Raw genomic sequence first — 18,533 nt, 5'->3', positions numbered from 1 at the left:
TGCCAATGGGTACTGTAGCCTGGCCTGACCTGGCCTGGATTAGTTCCAGCCTTGGATCTCACACTCACCAGCCAGGGCTGCATTCTAACAGGGAAGTTCCCCAAGCTTCCCTATCAGACCAACTCCTAGTTGTGGATCCTTTGTACTCTGGTGAGTATTTGGGTATTTGATGTGTCCCACTTCTAATCACTGCATTCATAAGCAGGTACTATGCCCTTTCCCGACCAGCCCACAGCCATTTCAGTTCTCATTGGTGGGTACTGCAACCCAGCTCTACCTGTTTCATCCCAAGACCTATCTCTTATGTGGATCACCTGGTGCCGTGAACTAGCCCAGTCCATTCCAACCCATTCTGGCTCCATCAAGTGTCAACAAGTTCTGGAGCCCAGCCCAGACTGACCCACCTCCAGACCCAGCCCACACACATGCCAAGGTATGCTGCAACCATGTTTAGCTTAGACTGCTCCTATTCCTGCCTTGTGCTCACCAGTTGGAATCACAGCCCATCAAGTTTGCTTCCTCAGCTCCTGGACCAGGCTGACTCCCAGCTACAGATCCTCTGCATGCCAGTGGTGCTCCAACCCAGCCTAGCATGGCTTCTCTCCTGCCCTCCTCTCAATCTTGGCCTTTGCTATCAGAAGCTGCAGCCTGGTCTGTCTTGGCTCACTACCAGTCCCAGTTCTCACTGATGGGTGTTACAGTCTAGCCCTGCCCAGCCTGTCCTCATCCTCAGCTCTCATGCAAATCAGTGGGTGTGATAGCTAACCCGGCTGCCATTCTGGCTCCTGTGCATATCAGTGCTTTGGTTTAGCCTAGCCCTGCCTGGTCTACTCCCTGAGCCAGTCCACATACCTTCTGAGAATTGGAGCAGCATTGCCGGAGCTGGCCTGACATACACCCAGTGCTTGACTCCTGTGCTCATCAGTGGGAGCAGAGGAGTTCCACAAGTTTCCCCATAAGGCCCACTCCCAGACCCAGATCTCCCATGAGCCAGTGGGTGCTAGACACCTACTCAGCATAGTTCCTCCTCCAGTCTTGGTCTGTGTGTGTGGTGGTGGATGTTGTGGCCCAGCTTGCCCCACACCCAATTCTTGGGTGTGCCTCTTAATATTGCAACCCAGACCAACCTGGCCTGCTCCTAACCCCAGTCCCTATGAGTGTCGGTGAGTTCCATGGTCATGCCTAACATGGCTTGTCAGCACCCCCAGCTCTTGAGCAAATCAGTAGGTATTGCAGGCCCTCAGGGGTGAGCCCACTAATTTCCACAGAATCTGCTTCTAGACCCAGCTAGCCCATGTGCTGGTTAGTATCATGGAGCAGCCCAGCATGGCCCACCCCCTGCCCTGACACTCACTGGCAAGCACTATGGCCTAGCCCTGCCAGGCAGATTCCTACCCTGCCCTCCAGTCCCCCAGTACTAGCCTCCGTGCACACCAGTGGGCAGCAACTGATGTCAACCAGCCCAACTCAGGTCTATATCACATGGGCATGTGCATTGATCCAACCCAGTAAGGCCCCTGGTCTCTCACCTCCAAACCACCTGGTTTCAGTGCCCTGTTCACCTGCAAGTACAGTGTCCTGGTCAGTGGAAGTCCCCCAGAAGTTATTCCTCACCTGTAATGTACTCTATCACTGGTCCTCCCTTCTACACATCCCCAAACACCCATGTCCTGGCAATCCACAGCCCCCACACCCATGAACACATGTGGGTACTTGAGCTTGGTCTTCTGGGACGTAATGTACTGACCTGGGGCACCCCCTGCCTGCCTGGGTCCCTTCACCCTGAGATGTTTTCTATTGGAAATGACTTGGGGCCCAAACACCCCTTGATTGACAGAAGTGGCCCGTTAATCTAAATGCTTGCATCTTGCAGAGATGTCATCATTAGGGTTGGGTCATTTCTTGAATACTTTTTATTTGTTTAAATCTGCAAACCCAGAGGATATGTGTCATTGTTTGCATTTATATGAAGAATCCAATGTTTGGAGAGATTTACCATGTTCCTGTGGTTATTGAAACAAATGATCACCAACTAGGTGGCTTAAAACCCCAGAAATTGATGTTGTCATTGCTCTGGAGGCCAGAAGTCTGAAGTCAGGGAGTTAGCTGGGTCTGCTACATCCCCAGGCTCTAGGGAAGAAACTGATCTTTCTTCTTCTGGCTTCTGGCTACTGCTGGCATTCCATGAGTTGTGGCTAGATCACACTGATCCTGTCTCTATCCTCACCTCCTGTCTGTTCTGCGTGTCTTCTCCACTGTGACAGTTGATGAGGATACCTGTGATTACACTGAGGGCCCACATGCATAACAAAATTGTCCTCTCAAGATTGTTGATTTAATCACATTGCAAAGGCCTTATTCCCTGCCCCCCCCCCGCCCCAACCAGTAAGCCAACTTTCAGTGGTTCCCAAGCATTTGATGTGGCTATTTCGTGGGAACTACCTTTTCAGCACAAAACAGAGGCTTAGGCTTTGGAGTTATGCATTTTGCAAAGGTGGTGTCTGAGTATAACCACAAGAGGGCTACATTCTTTTTTAAAAATTTATTTATATTTATTGGAAAAGCAGATTTACAGAGAGAAGGAGAGACACAGAGAGAAAGATCTTCAATCTGCTGGCTCACTCCTTAAATGGCTGCAAGGTTGGACCTGAGCCAATCTGAAGCCAGGAGCCAGGTTCTTCTTCAAGGTCTCCCATATGGGTGGAGGATCCCAAGGCCTTAGACCATTCTCCATTGCTTTCCCAGGCCATAACCATGGAGCTGGGTGGGATGGAGAGCAGCCAGAACATGAATCCAGGCCCATATGGGATGCTGGGGCTTGGAGGTGGAGGATTAGCCAGTGGAGCCATCACTCCAGCCCCAGGATATAATCTTTTAAACCTCTGCACTGACTTGTAGAATACATGTGCGTTTTCCAAGAGCTGGTGCAGTTTTCAATGTAATGGAACAAGTATTTTCTTCCTAAATTCTTGCATGGAGAGCTAGGATGGAGATTGTATTGATAGAAGTATTCTCTTATCTTCCTCCTGATTCATTAAACATAAATAAGCCAGTACTTAATGAGCGAGTGCCCAAGCTGTTGCAGAATCTGTGCTGACGTAGCAATTTAACATTGAGTGCAAATGACTTATATCTGTGTCTTTCCAAGCTCACCAACTGGTGGGAAAACATATAAACAGCGAATAGGCAGAGTGAATGGATAGTCATAGAGAAGGAAAGGGGAGGTGTTGAACAAGGAAAGTTGATCTCTGAATGTGAAAGAGAGTTTCCTCAAGCAAGTGATGTCTGAGCCAAGATCTGAAGGCTAAATAGGAGTTAATGGGTAAAACAGGATATTAGCAGGTTAATTCATTACAGAATGAAGGAATGCCATGCAAAGGCCCTGTGGTAGGGGAGTTCATCAATATTTTAGAAACTGAAATCAGGCTGGAGCACAGAATGAAGGCAGCTTTGTCTATATAAATGTTTGTTTTCATGAATAGTTGCGTGGAATAAACTCAATGGGAGCACGATATATGTTTTATTCATCAATGAATGCTCTGGTTCATCATAATGGGCTGTGCTGACTTGTCAGTTAACTCACTGAATGAATAAATGAATGAATGAATTAGCCTTGACCTTAGAGATGCAAGATTTTCGAATCAGCCACTGGCCAGCTTGCTTAGTGTTCCCTTTTCTAAAGTAGGTGATCATGAGGTGGCCAAGTGTAAGTTCTGGCCTTTGTTGTAGCCACATGATGATCCCATGGGAACTAAAGGCTGGTGTGCCAGGAGCTAGAATCTTTTCACCTATATGGAGTATACTTTTTAATGTAAAAAAAAAAAAAGATCTGGAAAGGCCATTGGTTTGAGGAGACAAAGTCTAGAAAATAAACTCCAAGCAGGGACCCCAGCCTGTATTCAGTTGTAAACTTGCCACAGACATTGCTGATTGTAACTTATAGCCCAAAACAGCAGCACCTGATGGACCCTTTCACCTTCGAGGAGGCCCCTTTGGCAGGAAGGTTCTCTGGTGTTCCATTTTTAGGGCATAGCTTTGCAAAGGAGCTAGTTTAATGTCCTACTGAAGAAGGTATGAAGCCAAACTTCATCAAAATAATAACAGTAGTAACAATAGCAATGTAATAATAGTAATAAAGAATGTGCAACTACAAAGCTAAAAAAAATATATGAAGCCCCTTCTTCACTAAAGAAGACAGGCCATGGAAGGTACTCCCATGGTTCCCTGTGCAAGTGTAACCCCTCCTGTTCAGCTAACATAGGCCAGGCTGTCTCCTGGTAGAGGAAATGTCGTGAGATACAGCATTCCCATAGGTACCTATTTAGCTTCTGCATCTGAAGCCAGAAAGGGAAGATTTCTCTTCTACATGAAATGCAGCTCCAAGGACAAACTGTCAGAGATTGCTTGGAATTTGGGATGGGAATTTCTCTTTGGGCTTAAATCTGCCTATCCTAGCCATACAAAGGTCTGGGCATGGAAATCATGCAAGTGGATAAGTGTGTGGCCCATGTAGATAGTTGTGGTTGTTCCAGAGAGATAATGCTCAGAACTGACAAGTCATGTCCAAGACTCTGAAAACCACCTGGGAGCATCAACTCAGAGAGTAGCATGATTCTTTTTCCTTTAGTCCTAAAATGGAAATGCTAACTGAATTGCTGGCTTCATACTCTATGGTGCTCTTTCTTCCACCCTTAGTATGTGTCATATCCTTCTCATTTTTCCTTCTTGTCTTGCTATTTCTTAACTCTTGGGATGATATCAAAAGAATCATGAAACTGTATCAGGCTCTGACAATAGCCTGGGGCATGCCACTGTCTCTTTGGATCTCCATGTCCTCGTCTATAAAATGAAGCAATGGCCTCCCTTAACATGGTCTGAAACCCTCACTATGGTGGAGGGATTTTTCTTCTCTGTTTTTTGGCCACACAATCCATTTTGGGTCCCTTGCTCAGAAGGACCACTGAGTTTCCTTTCCAATTGTATTCTTCACTTCCACCCATATCCTCCCTCTTCACAGTTATGTGAAATAAAAGAAGGAACAGAAGTCAGACTTTGGGTTTATCATCTTTGGAGAATAATAGAGAGATTGCTACAGCCACAGCTGATGAGTTGTCAGTCATAATGATGTGAATGAGGGGGCACAGTGGTGTGAGGAGGACCAGCAGTGTGGCCTTATCACAGGCTAGGGAGAAACCACAGTTTGTTCTAAGAAGGGTTTTGCATGAAGGCAAGAGTTAAGGGCCTCTTCTTGCCTTTGTGTATCTGCACCCTTGTTTCCTTTCCTAATAACAAGGTTGTGGTCCTGAGACATCCTTGTCCTAGAGAACCAAGAGGTCTCCTACCCATACACCTTCCCGGGGCTCTAGCTTCTCCTCTGCCTGTCAGCACAAGGAATGATGTGGGATAAACTTGCCTGAGACTCCCTTTCCCCTTTCATGTGCTCTCCCAGATTATACCTTCTTTCTACTTTGTGTTTTTCAGATGAGACCACCGTAGAACATGGTTTCTTCCAAAAGAATGTTTGGCAGCTTTCTCGTGAGCCTGAGGGGAGACTGAGAAGTGGTTTCGTCTCTTTCCTAATACAGGTATTAAACTGACTTAATATTCACTTACTCTGAAAATTCCCCCTTCACAGAAACATTTTTTAACATGAGCCAAAGCGTTTCCCCCTAATTCAGCACAATTGCGCCTGGTTTATATCCATTGATGTTAAATGATTTCCCGTTTAATATCAATTGGAAATGGCTGATTTCCTACCCCAAACAGTACTTAATGTCAATTATGGCAGGCAGGGTAGAGATGTTTTTCAATTAACTACAGCACTCCATTTTGTTTGCTGGCGAGTGGTGCAAGATACAAACACACACACAGCTACTTTGTGAATGGTGATGGAGAGGGGTTCACAGTTCCTGACCATGTGATTGGGGAATGATGAGGATGGAGGGCTGTTAACATTTTATTTTTTCCCAGGGATAGGTCCAGGTTTCTTGGGAACGTACCATTTCACCAGAGCTGTATTGATGACCAGAGCTTGCTAGGAAAGCACAGTATTTTAGCCATTGAATAGTCTTGTGAGAGTAGGTTTTGCGGACATGTGGATTTATAGAGAAAATGTGACTGTTGACATGGATTCTCAAGTTATTCCCAGAGTGTGGATGGGGTGCAGGTGTAAGTCTCTGACAGCTACAACTTACTGAATGCATGCTGTGGGTCAATGACTTGGTGTTATTTTGAACCCTGTTAATAACCTTGTAAGAGGTGGCAGAAGGCAGTTTCATAAATGTCCTCATCTGAGGCAGATAGGACTGCCTGATGTCTTGAGCTTCAGCAGCTGAAACTAGAGTACAAATGTGGGACTGTCTGATTCTGTCTCATGGGCCAGCCTTCATTTCTAATGAAAGTGACATGCTCTCTGGTGATCCTAAGTAATCCTTGGGGCAGTACTTATTGGGGTAGTGGAAAATGGTTCCTGGGATCCAACGGTGTATTGTCTACTCAGTCTTCCCTGTGTTGATGCAAGCTCTTCATCATGACTTGTATTTTCCATCTGTCTGTGTCTGGAAACCTTTTCTGTGCCTCTGTTCATTCTACTCACCACTCAGGGATCTATGTGCATCTTCTGGATTGCACTGCCCACCTTGGGCAACCATCTCTGCTTTCCGATCCTGGGAAAACACATTCCACATTTGGCTGTAGAAAATTTCCTTGAAAACAGAAAACTCTGCAGAGGAAATGCCCTCAGATGAGGAAGCTAATAGGTATGCCTCAAATCCAGTCTTGTGATTTCTCTACTTCCTCCTCTGTTCATTCCATAGCTGGTAAACTATGTGGCTAGAATTCATACCTGGAGGTCTGGCTTCTGAGGATAGTCTCCCATATGTTAATCCATGCTTTTAAAATTTTTTTTTAAGGATCTGGTGCCCTGTGAATGCACAGTGCAATGCCTGAATGAAGTAATTCAATTAATAATTCTTGCTTTGATTTCTCTGCTTGCCTATTTAGAACATCCATGAAACCCCCTTTATCTTTAAAAATCCAAGTTCTCTCCTTCATGGAACAGCTTTTCTTTGGTATAGAGTCATACTCTCTACACAAGGATCCATTCCATATACATGCGCACTTTTCAAAGCTGTGTGGGGAATACATAAAATCCAACACAATACTGGAATACATTTTTGCACAGATGAAACTTGCCAGCAGATTATGAAAATGTGAGATTTCTTCTTTACATGCGTTATTCAGTACCAGAATATGGAAATATCTTGTCTGGAGGACAATTTCTCCCTTAGCTACTCTTTCTAAGACACTTTGTGAATGAAACTTGCAGGAGGTCTTCATAAGCATTCAGATTTGAGGCCACCTCACTTTGAAAGTGATGCTAGTGACACACTTGCGAATACAAATTAAGTTTTTCATCCTAACCATTTTTTTTTTTTGAGACTAGCAGATACCTGTGCATGGGCTGAACACGTGGCTGAGAATTAGTTTATTATCTGCTATACTAACCAACACATGAAGATGTGCACTTTTCTTTTTCTTGTTCCTGTGTTTTCTGTTGAGCTATATGAGACATGATGTTTACCACAAGTGTCTGAGGGTTTTAGGTTTGTATAAAAACCTGTGGGTTTGTGTGGGGGCATTTGATCTAGTGGCTAATAAACCTTTTAGAATACTTGTATCCTGTAATCTCAATTCTGGCTTCTGATTTCAGCTTCTTGCTGGTTCAGACTTCAAGAGCCTTAGATTAAATAATTGGGTTCCTGCCATCCATGTGGGAGCCCTAGATTGGCTTCCTCATTTCCAGGTTTGACTTTCTCCTGCTGGTTTTTGTGAGCAGTTGGGAAGTGAAAGTATCATAAATGCTCACTCTGCCTCCCAAATAATTTTTTTAAATGTGTGTTTACTAGGACTAGTTGACAAGATGTTGAATTATCTTTTTTTCCCATTATTTTTATTTGAAGTTAGAGTTGCGGGGGGGGGGGTGGAGAAAGAGAGAGAAAGAGAATCTTCTGTTTGCTGGTTGAGTCCTCAGATAGCTGCAATGTCCAGGGCTGAGCCAGGTTCACATTAGGAACCAGGAGCTCTCTTAGATAAGAGGTTTTTGAGGAAATTAGGAGATTTTTAAAAATGCCTAATGTTTCTGGTACTATGTGAGACAGGTTTTAAACATAGTTATCTAAAAAGAAGTCAGTTTTTTATGTGTGACCTGTTACCCGACTGATGTAGTCTGTCTAGGAATAGCTGTGACTCTGCTAGAGAGTCCTACGTCTTGTCCAACAGGAACAGGCATTTGGAATGAGCACAGATCCACATGTTTGTATCCACATGGCTGTAGTAGAAAGACATCTCAACGTCCCTGAGCAGAAACTCGCAGCATTTGGCTTCAGTCTCTTTTTGTGTCTATAATCCTTCACCTCCAAGAGTGCTCAACCCAACTGCTAATTAAAAGAAAAATACAGACAGCAGATGAGAAGTGTGACGTTTCCCCCACTTTTGAAGCAATTTAAACCATTGGAAGGTGCACAAATGTGGACCCATTATTCAAGTTAATTTACAATCCCTCCCCTGTCCACCACAAGGAATTTATGAACCTGGAGGAGCTGGAAGTCCCTTAGCAAAGTAAACAAACTGTAACTCAGGGTTGCATATTTGCAAGGATCCTCTATCAGCAGGTTTTATTTTCACACCAGAGGTGAAAAGATAATTTGGTGAGCCACACTTTGTCTCATTCAGAGCAGTCAAGAGGCTTCCTGTGTGCTGTAGGAAGCAGGGGGCTGACAGGGCAGTGTAAGCAGCTGTCCTTGTCCTGGGGACAGTGATGATAATACTGAGCTGATGCCATGTGCTAGCTACCATCCAACTTTTCAGACTTACTTGAACCCTTTGAAATAGACATTTTACAGATACAAAATTAACGGTTTGGATTTTTTTTGCTGTACAGAGACTGACCTCACACGGTTTCTTGACAAGTGGGACATTACCTGAGTACAGTGAATGTAATGTTTGGTGGTGGTGGGGAGCGAGCCAAAATTGACTAATGTTTTCTTCCACTGGGGGTGGGTGGAGGTGAAGTTTAATTCTCCACTGTTTTCCTCTTTATACCCACTGCCTTCCCTTTCAAAGCAGACATTGAGGGCTGGATTGGGAGTCAGGAGTCCAGTGCTCCAGTCCTAACCCTTATAGGGATTGGCCATATAATCTCGGACAAATCTGGTCTCCACTGCTGACAGCAGTGGTAAAATGAGGAGAGGCAATCCAGGTAGCTCATGTCTAGGATCTTTGGTTGCCAATTTCATTGGCTGCATGGTTCTGTGAACTTGGGTGGTCAGTCTTTCCCCTTCAGTCCCTCTACCACTCTTGTGTGAGGGGATAGCACACTTCCCTCTTGCTTGTACAAAGATTGGAGAAGAAGAAAGGTTTTCTTTGTTTCTTTATTTTTTATTTTTTTTTAATGTGCTGTATACCAGGCGACCGTGGTGTGATAGACTATGGGATCTGGTGACACTGCACACTTGATACTATTCAACACTTTGCCAAAAAGGGAGTAAGGAATGGATTTATTGATGTGACTTTGACTTGGGCCTGTGTATCAGACCTGTTATTTTGTGGAATGATTAGGCTGCAGTGGCAGGGACAAGTTAAAGCAGAACAACAAAAGACCTCCTTGACCTTTACCTGGACACAAAGCCATTCGTAATGACTTGCGTGATTTGGGAAACCAAGTTTCTCCAAGAGCACTCCTTGCTTTAACAGCCTTGACAAATGAGCAGGAAAGGGGAAGATGTATTCTAAGTCTTAATGTAGTTGAAACTAACGCAAAGATAGAAATTCACAGAGTATGCTTCTGAGGAAGCCTTAAACCACCACCTAACCCTAGAATGGGTGAGCCTTTTCTGGATAGGGCCAGAGATAGGGCCACTTTGCTGATGTGGCCAAAAAGCAAACACAAGCAACACTTAAGTGAGTATGGTTATGTCCCAATAAAACTTTACTTCCAAAAGTAAAACTTTACAAAATGGCAGGCCCAGTAGGGCCCACAAGCCATAGTTTGCTATCCTTGATCCTTGTAACACATGGATCAAGTTATGAAGAATGAAGCTCAAGGAACTGAAGAGACTCATATGAGGTCAACTCAAACAGGTAGCAAAGAACAAGGACTGCTGTGAAGTGGAGATGCTGCTAGACCCTTAATACTGAGGTCAGGTAGACTTTGATTTCTTCAGCTCATTAACATTTCACAGCAATGTCTTGTAGATATTAATGTCTAAGTTACAATGTATAAACCATCCTTGACTAGTCAAGGCCATGGCCAGGGTAGAGCTAAGTTATTTGTGGAGATTGGTGACAACAAAGCTACCTCCTCACATGCATCATCCAGGTAGTCTTTGCTTATTTTCACAGATCGACGTGGGGCCAGGAAGTTCTGGGAGAAGGAACTTAATTAAGATTTGTCCACTACAGCAGCTCAGATATAGGAAGTCATGTCTGGGAGACTTGGAGAGTTTGATTTTAAGAGATGTGAGGTTACAGAGAAGTTCACAGGGACTTAATGAGAAACAAGTACTCATTTCCCGCACATAGGCTCGCTCACATGCATGTACACACACTCGCACAAATACATATATGCATATATCACTACATACTCGGTGAAGAAACATGGTGAATATGATGCAAGTTAGACACAGGGAGACTGGTGAAGGTCAAGATCTCTGAAACAATTAAGAACTAGACAATTAAGAACTAAACAATTAAGAACTAGACTGAACCTGGCTGCCCTGGCTATCTGGGTTGTTCATGAACCCTGGCCACAAACTGAAGCAAGTCTGCATGTCTCTGCTGAGAGCTGTTGTGTCTCGTATAAAATTGCAAAGCCAAAGATAACATACAGTTCTTTTCTTGCTAAGATCCATGAGGGATCCGGACATTTGGAGTGAGGTCAGCCAACAATGGGTCACAGAGGCAGGCATGGGTCAATACCAACACCTTGCTTCCCTGTGGAGGAGAGTTGGCTACTATGTGGACAGGTGCAGAGACATAAAATGCGGAAAGCCCAGAGGCACATTACCATAGTACACAGGGGCAGTGATAGAAAATTACACCTAGTGTTGTGGACCTGTGATAGATAAACATCATCATGTTGTAGGCTCAAATCAGACACCAGAAACGGGTTGGCTCATTGTGCTTCTCCTGAGTGCAGCAGATTACAGGGAAATAGATGTTGGCTTGGAGACGTGGTATAACCAACACCTGGGTCAACAACCACTCCATTCATAACTTCTAAGTGTTTACTGTATGTCAAATGATAAGCAATCACTGTTCAGGTTTTATACACACAATAACTTTAGCAAGCATGGACTGATTCATTCGGTGCTGGTTAACCATTGCTGCCATAAGCTCCCCACTATCCCATACATAACAGTATGCGATCTTTCTCATTCATATTGCATGAGGGTAGCAGGTTGGCTTCTCTGTCACAAAGTGCAGTCAGTTGTGGGTCAGTTTATATGTTCTTCATCTAGGATTCTGGCTAAAAGAGAAGTTGTTATCTTGGATGTGTCGTACTCCTGCTGGAACAACGAAAAAGAAATGAGAACTGATCTTTGCAATTGCTTTTAAAGCTACTTTAATTCAGATGAGTCTAAAAGTATCCCACTTTTTTTCTTAATAGAAGCAGTGTTGTCAAGACTACAGGACAGCTGTCATAGCATATCTCAGGATTTGGGTTTGTTTTTGTCATTCTCTTTTTGGAGTCATTTCATTTGTGCTTCTGTCCATGCCGTGTCACTAGCAAAAACTAGCAAAACAAACAAACAAACAAACAAAAAACCCAGTGAGCTATGGATGTAGTCTGTCTGCTAGAAAGCATGACAAGTCAAATGAGAGAATAAAGATAAGATAAACCTGGCTAATATGATCAATAATATCTTTTTGGTTTTATAGGTAAAAAAGAGGAGTCCTTATATCACATTGCCAGTCATTCATGGCTTTTTGTTGCACTGTTCTTTGTGATCTAAGGGAGATAGAGCTGACTTTATTATATGGGACAGTCTTCTCTTGGCCCCAGTACATTTATACACTTAGGGAACTACACATGAGGCCATATGGCAGGTGGAGGACAGTTTGCTCGAACATTGAGGGACAAAGCTAGAGCATCTTAATTTAGGACCCACAACCTTAAAGCTGAAGCAATATTCCGATTACTTTTTTTAAATTCACAGTAGAAATAGTTTCTTGCTATTGTAGGGAAAAGCTTTTCTTTAACTTTGCTCAATCCTCTATGGTACTTTAATAACTCTCTCTGATGTTGCAGAAAGTCAGTAGCATGATTCTAGAGGTAATGATGCCCTTTGAAGCCGGCTGACTTGTCTGATTGCTTTGGGGTAGGATTTGAGAGAGTCTACCTCTCTCCAATCTCCTTATCATGAGCATTTTCATATGTATGGAAAAGTTGGAAGAACTGTACAATGCTTACAAACTTTCAACAACTGTTACTTGCAAATACGAGTGTCTACACACAAACACACATGCACACAGATCTATACATACACATATGCATTTGCTGAACATTTTTGCTTTTCTGAAACACTTTTGTTACTTATTTGAAAAGCAGAGTTAGAGTCAGAAAGAGGAAGGAGAGAGAGATCTTGCATCCACTGATTCACTCACCAAATGGCCACAATGACCAGAGCTGGGTCAGCCTGAAGCCAGGATTCTGGAACTTCATCTGAGTTTCCTGCCTGGGTGGTTGGAGTCTAGGTTCTCAGACCATCTTCTACTGCTTGCCCAGGTCCATGATCAGGGAACTGGATTGGAAGTGGAGCAGGTGGGACTAGAGTTGACACTAATACAGGGTGTGAACATTGCAGGTGGTGACTTAACCCACTGCACCATAATGCTGAGCCCTCACTGAACCATTGGAAAGTGAATTACAGACATCATGACTCTTCCCTGTAAATATTTCTCATCACACTTCCTAAAATCAGGACATTCTAAATAATCATGTTTTACTGCCACCACATCCAACAGTAAGCCTTAAGCCTAAAGCTTCTACCAGGGCTCAAAATTTATGTGTTGTGATTGCTTGTGATGTTTTCTTAGATTCTTTTACTTGAGGAAACATACGTGAACTTTTTTCGTAGTAGGAGCAATCTCATAGCATATCTACAGTACGGGTTTTCTTTACCATTTTCTTTTAATGTCATTTGGTTTGTGCCTCTGTCCACTGCATCCAGGCCTGGTAGGTTTTTCATTAGGCCTTGATGACAGGGATAATTTCAGGAGGTGAAACACACTGGAGAATGCTTCTCATGAGAAGGCTCATGTATCAGCTGTGCTACTCTTGGGGATCTTACATTTGATCATTGTTTGAGATTTATGTTTATCTTTTGTGGCTATTGGGTAATTGTCTGAAATCTTGTGAATTTTTTTATTCCATTTGAGTCTTCCATATGATGGTTTTAGTATCATATGGATCCTGGCTTGCATCAGTTATTTCACTAAGTAGGCAGAGAGTGTCAGAGTGCCACTGGTTAATGGGAGATGAACTACAGTTCTTCAAAAAAAATCTAGATGATTACTTCATGTATATTCTCTCCAACAATCACTTCTCAGAGGAGGAGATGGTTCTTTCACCTCCAAAGTATGAAAATACAACTTGTTTTTAGTGTTCTTTGCCCTTTATTTATCTGCTTATAGTACTATAAATGTATATATTCTTACATACTCACCATGTTACTACATATTATAGATTTTTTCCCTGATATACAAGCAGTCTCATATTTGGCAGGTAGAAGCTGATGTCTGTGTTCTTATGACTCATTAGACTTAAGGTAATTTTTTCAGGAACAATAATATGTGCTAGGTTTACTTTACATATTCTGTGCCCCAAGACTAGATATGCTTGTTTTGCTAAAGAACTTTATGGTTCTAAGTATAAGGAATGGGCTTTATATAATGATCTAGGAATGAGGTATGTCTGGCAATCTTGAAGTGTCATTTCTTTTAAGCTGGAATGGATTTATGATCAAGGGTTCTAGAAAAGGGAGAAAGAACAAAGTTGTCAAATGTTAAAGACACACTTCATGGATTTGGTAAGATAATCTGAAGACAACCATGCTTAGAGATTTGGGGAAATATGCTGAGATAATGGTTATTTTGAAGCTGAAGCTGCAAATATTTGGATGATGGTCATAGCAAACTATGAGGATGATATGAAAGAGTTCATCGAATGGGTCCAGCACGGTAGCCTAGTGGCTAAAGTCCTCATTTTACATGCTCCAGAATCCCACATGGGTGCTGATTCTAATCCTGGCAGCCCCACTTCCCATCAAGCTCCCTGCTTGTGGCCTGGCAAAGCAGTGGAGGACGGCCCAATGCCTTTGGACTCTGCACCCGTGCAGGAGACCCTGAAGAGGCGCCAGGATCATGGCTTTTGGATTGGTGCACCTCTGGCCTTTGTGGCTGCTTGGGGAGTGAAGCAACGAACAAAAAATCTTTCTCTCTGCCACTCCTCTCTGGGTATCTAACTTTCAAATTAAAAAAAAAATCTAAAAAAAAAAAAAAGAAAAAAGAAAGAGTTCATCAAATAAACCCAGTTCATCAAATGTGTATTCATCTAGTGTTTCTACTTAGATATCTCAGGGTAGGCATCAGTACGAAGCTAACTTTTAACCTGTATGGTTTTACATTATTTTTTGTGGATGGAAAGGGGGCTTTGAAAATAAGTGCTTCCCTAACTTCATTGAAGTTGATGCAACTTGCCAGAGAAAGTAAAAATATAGTAGGTCTTCACTGGGGTCTGAGATTCTCAATTTCCAGCTTGACTTCTCAGCTGACGTCCTGATCCTGGGGATGAGTGAATGATAAAGAAGGAAAAGGAGAAAGAGGAGGAGGAGGAGGAGGAGGGGGAGAAGGAGAAGAGGAGGAGGAGGAGCAGAAGAAAGAAGAGTAGGAGACAAACCTGGGTTCAACTATGGCTCTGCAAGTTTTGATGTGTGTGTTCTTGGAAAGGGTACATGATAGCTCCAAGCTTCAGTTTCCTCCTCTGTAAAACAAGATTATCTGCATGTAGCAAATAGTGTTGAGAGAGTGATTATGTCAGATAGCATCTACTTCATGATGTCTAGCACATTGTAGAACACACAGTGAATGTTTGCTCTTTCACTAGTATTAACAGTAAATTAATGTGAAACGTGAATAGATGTTTCCAAGCTCAGGCTTTTTGCACTGTTAGAGAGTCATTCACATTTTGACATTTTTAAATGTAATACACAAAGTACATTAAAGAGGGCATAGTCCTTAGTTTCAAAGTAGGGTATTTCTAGCAAATTTTTATCCAATAGGGGGGATCAGTTAATTTGGAGTATTTCATTAATAGAATAAAGTTGGGAGTTAGTAGCAGCCTTTTTTCCATTTTATTTAGTATTTATTTATTTTTAGAAAAAAATGTTTGAGAAGCAGAAGCAGAGAAGTAAACTGAGAGAGAGAGAGAGAGAGAGAGAGAGAGAGAGAGAGAGAGAGAGAGAGAGAGAATTTGCATTTACTCTCCAAATACCCACAATAGCTAGTACTGGAATCAAGAAACATTCTGGATCTTCCACTTGATGACAGGAACTCAATTGCTTGAGTATCATCTGCTGCCTCTAGGGTCTGCAGTATCAGAAAGGTGCAATTAGGCGCTGGAGCCAGGCATCCAAGTCTGTGTCTTAAACAGTATGCATCCATACCTTTAACAGCCTTGGGATGTGAGAAGTCACAGCTGAGAGTGGGGGAGAAGTCAATAACTACCTAAGCCAACTGGAGATGTGCAACAGCGTGGGGTCATCAAGCTAACAGGACCAACAGTCTAGCATCATCTCACAAGCACTTAGTAGTTTCCAGTTTCCCAAAGTTCAAGATAATCATAGCAAAACACATATATGGCAGCAGTAGAACTCTGTCAGAAGCAAGTGCCTCTTGACCTTGGATTCTGTGCCATGAACACTTTATCTTTTAGGGTGATGTGATGACTCCTGTGTTTTAACGAAGGGAAGGTGATGGTAGCCAGTCTTGTGGGTATGGGAGTCTGCCTGAACACATGTGTATCTGACTGTAGTATGAGCTCTGGCAGATTTTTTTTTAAAGTATGGGTTTATTTTATTTTTTTATTTTTTTATTTTTTAAATTGTTTTATTTTGGTAATCTTTACATAGTTGATTGGGGCACAAAGGGTCAAGGGCTACAGGAAAGTGGGTAAGACCATTGTTTCTACATTAATAATATTATTATTATTTTCTGTATCCGGGGTAAGGGAAGAGATACAGGAAGAAGCCCCACCCAGCCTCTCACCCATCCCAGGTTCCTGACGTGGGGCATGCTCCGAGGATCTTGCTCATGCAGTTTTGACAGTTTAACAGTTCTGAATTGCTGCCAATCTCGCTACTCCAAGTGCGATGAAATCTCTTCAGAATCCACTGGCTGACATAGTTGGGGTTCTGAGATCAGCAGTTCAGTAAGAGGGATCCCCAGAAAAACTTTGTCTGAGGTGCTCCCAGACCTGATTCTTATGCGTGCTTGCCAGTACAGGGTCGGGTACAGTCTGTCACCTCAATCAGCTTAGGCATACACTGGTGGTTGCAATTGCTGGGTCAGTTCTATTTCTAGCCCTGTCTTCCATGCAAACCAATGGGTGTTGCAGTCCAGCCCGATCCTGCCCACTTCATACTCAGCTCTCACACAAACCAGTCGGAGCTGCAGCCTAGTCGGGGCGACTGCCCATAATCCCCTCCACACCTGTCCCCTACCCTGGTTCCCATGCTTGCCAGTATGTACCACAGATATTTGTTCAGTCTGTCCAGTATCCCACTTAGCTCTCGTACATGTCAATGGACATTAAAGTCTAGTTCAACCCAACCTGCCCTCTTATCCAGCCCACACACATTCTGGCTGGTGCTGTTCTTTCTAGCCATCCCTGCCCCAATCCTGGGTTTCATGCCCTGCAGTGGGAGTGGTAACCCAAGAGGGAGGTGCCCATTATTTCCCTCCTAGGCCACTCCCACTCCCAGATTATGCACTTTCTAGATGGTTCTACTGTTTAACTTGACAGATTTAGCCCCCATTGCCAGCCTCTGCCAGCTGATGCTGCAACATAGCCCAAACAACCCTCACCCACTCTAATTTACGCTTGCACCAGTGGGAACAGTCAGCCCAACCTGGTTTTCCCCTGATCTAGCTCACATGAGACCCACAGATGTTGTAGCCCTGCCTGGTCTAGTCTGCCCCCATCCCAGCTCACGCTCTCCAGTGGGAGTGGCTGTCCAGCAGGGGAGGCCTCCACATTCCCCCTACCGGCTTTCCTGCTTCCCTCCCGGTTCTCATGTGTGCTGGTTGGGTGCTGCGGCCCAGTCTGGTATGACCCACCTCATCTTGGCATTTGCCAGTGGGTATTGTAGCCTGACTGGACCCAGTCCACCCCCAATTCCAGCTGATGTTGGTGAGGGTTATAGCCTAGCCCAGCACAGCAGGCATCCAATCCCAGTTGTAATGTGCTCTAGTATGTGTTGTGACCATACCTGGCCTGACCCACACTCTGTTCTGGTGCTGGAATTCGCTGTGGTTGATGTGAACTGTTCAGCCTGGTCTGCCCCCAACCTATGCCAAATGTATGCCGGTGGGTACCTTTCCCTGGCCTGGTCTGGGCTGCTCCCTATTGTCATTCTTGCACTCACCTGCAGGGATTGTGTCCTGCCAGAGGAGCTGCCCAGGCTCCTCCACCAGAACCTCTCCCAATGCCAGATTTCGTGCATATCAGTGGGTCCATGGGTCAGCCTTACTAAGTCCACCTCCTGTCCTAGCAGGAACAGTGGCCTTTCCTGACTGGGCTTCAACCTATTCCGGTTCTTGCTATTGGATGTTTCAGCCCAGCCAATGCTAGTCTGTAACCAGACACGGCTCACACATGGCTCAGTAGGGGCAGAGACCTAGCCTAGTCCATCCTACATCTACCCTGGTCCTCCAGAGCACCAGATGGTGCTGGGGTCTAGCCTGGCCTCATGCGTCCAGTCCACACTTGTGCCAAGGGAGACAGCAGCCATGTCCTTACCAGAATGCAGCCCTCACTCTGGCCCCCACACTCACCAGTGGGAGCCCCGACCCAGTTAGAGTGTCTTCTTAGCTCCCCATTTGGGCCTGTTCTCAACCATAGATCGTCCACATGCCAGTGGTTGCTCTGACCCACCTTGGCATGATCCCTCACCTGTCTTGGCCTTTGCCTTCGATGCTGTGGCCTAATAGTCCTGGCTCATGCAGACCAGTTGGTGTAAGAGCCTAGATCGGCATGAGCTGTGCTCCATCCCGATTTGTTTTCTTCCTTGTGACTTAAGGTTTGCTCAGCCCTGCCCAGCCCACCCCACATTCCTATTTTAGAATGCACATTCAAGTGCTGCTGCCTTGACCTAGCCAGACTGTTGTTGGTTCCTTTATGTGTAAATGATGGCAGGTTCCATGTTCACACCTAGCTCAGTCCATCACCACCCCAACTCATGAACTAATCAGTG

General features: G+C 44.2%; 1 long non-coding RNA gene across 1 annotated transcript in view; it reads left to right on the top strand.

Annotated features, from left to right (window-relative positions):
* Positions 1-5,478: 5,478 nt before the first annotated feature.
* The window catches only part of LOC131480926 (uncharacterized), a 463,849-nt gene continuing 450,794 nt past the window's right edge, over positions 5,479-18,533 (top strand). Inside the window, exon 1 of the long non-coding RNA XR_009245891.1 lies at positions 5,479-5,585. This is a non-coding gene — a long non-coding RNA (uncharacterized LOC131480926). The remainder of the gene's footprint in view (positions 5,586-18,533) is intronic.

The sequence above is a fragment of the Ochotona princeps genome, chromosome 8 (assembly GCF_030435755.1).
Source record: "Ochotona princeps isolate mOchPri1 chromosome 8, mOchPri1.hap1, whole genome shotgun sequence".
Classification (NCBI taxonomy): Eukaryota; Metazoa; Chordata; class Mammalia; order Lagomorpha; family Ochotonidae; genus Ochotona; species Ochotona princeps.
Note: the sequence above shows the minus strand (reverse complement) of the source record. Positions and strands in the feature narration are given on the sequence as shown.